This window comes from Furipterus horrens, unplaced genomic scaffold (genome assembly GCF_987537825.1).
Source record: "Furipterus horrens unplaced genomic scaffold, mFurHor1.1.pri manual_scaffold_6, whole genome shotgun sequence".
NCBI lineage: Eukaryota > Metazoa > Chordata > Mammalia > Chiroptera > Furipteridae > Furipterus > Furipterus horrens.
Genome location: NW_028327176.1, coordinates 49028101 through 49033714, shown reverse-complemented (window position 1 = coordinate 49033714; position 5614 = coordinate 49028101).

The window sequence follows — 5614 nt, the reverse complement described above, 5'->3', positions numbered from 1 at the left end:
GCTTCCTGGCAGTCCTTACACCGCCTTTTCTGTGCTAAGCTCCCCCTCATTCTCCAGCTCCTGCAAACATGCACACACCTCCCAAGGTCACACACACATGGCTCCAGCACCTGGATCCCACACCCAGAAAACCATCTGGGTCCCTCGCTGCATACTCAACCTAAAGAGAGAACAGACCCCACTCCCACTCACAGGCAGAAAGTGGGAAGTGCACACAGGTCCGTTTGGCACACACACATGCAAAGCAATGCAGTGGGGCACAGGCACCCAGATCACTGTGGGCACAGTCACCCACGAAGGCACTGGGATAGGAGGGCACAGAAATATGGGGACACACACATGCACACCTCCAGACTGCCACACGTGCACACCAGCATGCCCGCAGACACCTAAACCCTTCTACCCTCAGACACCCACACAGGTGCCCAGCCAGGCCTCAGCACCAAGCCCCTCCCCCACCCCCTTTCAGAAGCAAGTGGGGAAGGCTTAGGTTTGAGGGTGCTCCTCCTTCCCCCTGGTCCCCCGCTCTCCAAGGTCCAGAGTCCCAGTAGGTTCTGGAGCCCGCCCCGCCCCCCAACCTGGCGCGGGGAGCAACTGGCGAGAGGGGGGGATGGGAAGCCTGGTCTCAAATTGTTCTGATTTTAATTCCTTAAATAAACCCCTTCTTTGGCTCTGGCTAGGCCTGCCCAGACTCCCTCCCGGTCGGGTCTGGCTGTCTCTGGGCCTCCAGAGGACTATAGGGGAGAAGGAAGAGGAAGAGGAGGCAAAGGCTGGGGTCCTCCCTGCATCCTTCTTCCCAGGAGTGGTCCTGCAGCGCGCCCGCGACTCGCCCTTACCTCCTCCACCCCGCCGCCGCGAGGCCAGGCCCCACGGCACTCGGATGGGGGTGCACGGGCAGCCCCCGCGTGCCTGGTCCAGATGCAGGGCCGCCTCGGGGCCTCGGATCTCGATCCCCTCCGCAGCCTTGGGTGGCAGCTGCGGCTCGCGCCCCCGCCTCCCTCTCGGGGCGGGGGCGGCGGAGTCTCCCAGCCAGTCGCAGCGGGAGGGGCCCACAAACTGGGTGGGGGAAGGATGGAGGAAGAAGGAGGGGCCGCGCTGCCGGAGGAAAAGAAGGGAAGGGGGAGGGAGGCAGTGAGGAGGTGGGGCGGAGCCGGCCCCTCCTCCGGGGCGGGCTCTCCTGCGAGCTGGGGAGCGGCAGATGCCGCCAGAAGCGGCTGCGCCGGGACCCCACGTTTTCCTTGAAGGTGGCTTAGATGGGGGAGGGGTCCGCGGCGCCACCCTCGGGGTTCGGGGACCGCTCGGACGGCATGCGTCCTGAGTTCCTGCCTTCACAGCTCCCAAAACCGCCCAGTGCACTCTCCCTGCCCTGGGCACCTGCAGTTGTGGCCTCTGCTGCTCACCTTTGATCCGAAGCTCTCCGCCCTATCCCTACCGCTCTGGCTTGGGCCTCCCCACCCGGAGGCAAATCTTGTGACAGGTGGTTCTGTATAATCGGTAGAGGAAAGGCGCGCTGCACCGCTACTGGAATATGCACCACGGTCCCTAAGCGGCCTCTTGAGCTGCACGCCTGGGTTGTGCACTTGGTGACTTCGAGTCAAATGCGTGGTCATGGTCTTCGCAGAGACTGCTTGGGTCAGTTCTCTCAGGCCATCCGTAGGGAACCAGGGGAGCTGGGAGTGGCTCGGAATCTTGCCCTTGAGGGTGCCATCTAGGAACACACGTCCCTATCACAAATCCTATCTCTGACTTAAGAAAGGAGAAAAGGGACATTGGCCTCCAGCCCAGGCTCTTTCCCACCCACCCCCACCTCAAACTTAGTAGGGGAGAAGTCCTGGCCCTTGGCTTGCCTATCCAGCTGTTGAAATATGAACAATCTGGCTGTCCTAGGCTTGGAGGAAGTCCACAGGGCTGGGTGGGGCCTGAGAAATCAGACAGGGTGTTGAAATTACCAAGCCCAGGACTTGAGCTGGGCTTTGGATGAGGAAAAGGAGAAATGGCATGTCAGGCTAGGGGTAGTGAACGGACAAAGGCACAGAGACCAGCTTGGGCAGGGATGAGCACCAAGGTCATGAGGGGCAGTGCAGCTGCAGCAGATCAGAAATCCAGCACAGCCCCAGAATTCTCTAGTAGATAAGGCTGATTGGGACTGTCCTTGATCCCATCCTATTCCTGCTAAGGCAGAGGCATTGGACATGTAGTATCAGAAAGGATAATTTTTAGACTTGTCAGGTCATTCTTGGGAAGAGGCAAATTTAATAAGGACTGTAGTCAAATAGTGGCCAGACAGGTCAAACCCCAGCCCCCCTGATCCATATCTTCTCTTGCTTCCCCTAGCACCTGAATTTCTTTCCTCCTCCAGAAAGTCTTCTTGGATTGAACAAATGAGATATTACTTCTCCTAAGACCTAAATGACAACAGTTCCTATTAACCAAGTGTTAAGCATCATATTAATCATTTTTATGCATATTATTCAATCATCCCAATAAACCTATCAAGTAGGTATTATTATTATTCCCACTTTACAGATGAGGAAGTTAAAATTCAGAGCTCAAAAAAGAGCACAGTCAGGACTTGAATTCAAGTTATTCAATTCCAAAGTCTATGCTTAAATACAGTAACTTCATGCCACCCTTTTGCTGTATTAGGCCCACTGAGCCTTCCCTTGCCAAATGCAGATTCCCTAAATCCATTTGCTTTTGTAGAAAGCCAAAAATATCCATATATTGCCTTGATTTTACCTTTGTCCTAATGATGTATGTCTGTTCTCACTCTGTGCCTCCTGTATGCAAAAACAACTTGGGGTATGCTTGTGTAGGTATACACGCTTTTATGTATGTGTGTATACATGCATGTGCATACCTTTGCAAGTATGTGTATGTCTGAATTCATGCATGTGTGTACATGTGGATGTACATTGTGTATGAGCGGGTGCACATGTGTAGGTATGTGGGATGCACATGTGTATGTGTGTGCCCATGCTACATTTCAGACAACAGTTCCTGCTTCGTTGTTATGGGAACCACAATTCTAAAAATGTTAAACTGAATCCCACTCCATGTGGGCCAGAGAAACCAAGAGACAGAGAGAGAGAAAACTGAATGACAAACACATCTGGGGGCTCAGAGCTAAGGCAGAATCATGGGCTCAGTAAGAATTGAAAAGGCACAGACTAATCAAAAGTGTGGTCCCACTCATGGGACCCAATGGCTTGGCTCAGGGCCTCAATCCTGCTTCTTTCCATCTCCCCCTCCTGATCCTCTCCCTGCTTCATGCTCTTTAACCCCCTTTCTTCCTTCCCCTTTCCCCCATTTCCTTTTAGGTGTTTTGCCAATGAGTCCATACAATAAATAAACATTTAAGTGTGCTGGACAGTAGGCTTGGTGATATGGCAGCCACGGTGTGAATAAGACAAGGTGTTTGCCCTTTAGGGAGCTCAAGGGCGGGTTGAAAGATTTGAATAACACATGAGGGGAGGAGAGAGGGCAGAGCAAAGGGAGAGATGACAGAGGGGGGTGGAAGACGAATTTGGGTCAGATATGGAAAGCTCTAAATGCAGTGTATTTTTTATCCCAGTTTGGGATAAAACAACATGAATAATGTTTTAAGGAAACTACTACAGTAGTGATGTGCAATGTGGATTGGAAGGAGACAGAATGGAGGCAGAGGGACCACTTCTTCATGGGATATACTGCAGGCTTGTTTCAAACAGGGCACAGGGGTTGGAGTGAAGGAGGAGGAAATAGAAGATATTATGGGTTGCTTTTGCAAAATTTCCCCCATATCCCACCTCACCAGGTTTATTACTGTTTCCTGTCTCTCTAGGGTGAGAATCAGGACTTTGAGTGAGCCTTTGTTACTGATATGTGTGTATCCAATTCCTCAGGTGCACTGGAAAGGCCAAAAAAAAAAGGGAACCATTGGCCCGGCATATGGTAAGCTACTCAATAATACTTGTGGAGTGATGGGATAAGTGGATATGTACTGGCCTTGGAATTGGAAGGCCTAGATTCAAGGCCCACTTCAGTCTCTTATCATCTGTGTGTCCTTGAGAAAATCTGCAACCTTGTTGGGCCTCAGTTTCCTCCTCTATACAATGAGGGGTCAGATAGAATGTTCTTATAAGCTCCTTCACACTACATGTTATAATATTATGAGATTCTATGTGATTGTCACAGCCAACGTGTTCATGAATGTGAAGGGGTGGCATGCACTGAGGTGCTGGCAATAGGCACAGAGAGGATAAATGTGGGAAATATTTTAAGAGAGAAATCAACATTTCCTGGCTTCAGTTTTCAGCAATATTGTTGAAAAGATAACCTCAAAACCCTCCTGCTACACAATATGTAAACTGATTCACAAAATAGAGTCCTGAAATACTTAACTGAGTTTACAAGGAAGGAAAGAAAATCTACATGGACCAAAACAAAGGAACTGAGACCAAGAAATGTAAACATGAGATGTGCTGTGATCAGCCCCAGGAGGTATGGGGAGGGAGGAATACATGAATTGCTTGTCTGTCCTGACCTGGGTTCTGCTTAGAGTAGGAGGGGCTGCCTCTGAGAATTTATAACTGCCTGAATTAGAGTTTGAACTCCACACCTGCATGGTACAGGAAGCTTAGTCCAAAAAAAATTAACATAAAGATTGATCTCCACCAGCTGATATTCCTGGAGTGCCTGGCACAAATACAAAATTGCTCAAGAGAAACATACCCTCAATTCAGGTCACAAAGTATTAGTGCCCAGGTAAATCCTCACTGAAGATTAGTTTACAAGATAAAAATTGTGATGCATAAAAAGAAACAAGGTGCCATGAATAAAAGTAGATAAGACCCTGAAGAACTTCAATGAGATCCAACAGGTCTGAACAACAGGCTGGATGTGGGGGGAGGGGGTCAAAGGCGAATCCTAGAGAACTATAGTTATTTAAAGTGAGTCTAGGGAACCAAACAAATGATGGTTACTATTAGCAAAAATTGAGTATATGGAAGGATGATTTGATTTTAGACAAATTGTATTTGAAATGGTGGTAGGCCACACATATGAAGGTGTTCATTAGTCAGAACCAAGGGGCTACAGCTAGGGTAGGGACCTGGGTTGGCTGACTTAGAAGTCATCAAGGTAGCAGTGGTAGATGAATGTGCTCTCCAAGCAGAGTGTTGAAATAGAAGAGGAGAGCGCTCAGAACCAAATCTAGAAAACACCCACATTTTGAGGGCCAAATGAAAAAGAGAAGCAAATGAAGAAAATGAGCTGTTAGTCCCTAATTCTGCTTGGGTCCTGGGTTTGGGTTGATTTTCTGATTGTTTTATTTTAATTCTGTCTCCTGCTCAGCATTCTTTTCTCTCAGTATCCCTAGGGGACACTCCAGAAAATGCAGCAATTTCCTTTGGAAGTAATAGTAAGGACTTCTCCTAGTTCTAGAACTAAGCTGGGCTCTGGTACTAGCACTACCACTAAGTCAACTTTCTCATCAGTGATACTAGGCTTAGTTAGGTGTGAGGACAAGATGGGGCATGACAGAATGGACAGTACTAGATGAAATGCTGCTGAGGTGGGCAAGGGCGAGGTGATTAGAGGCCACCCACCCAAGAGCCTGCCTGTCTGCCTTTCT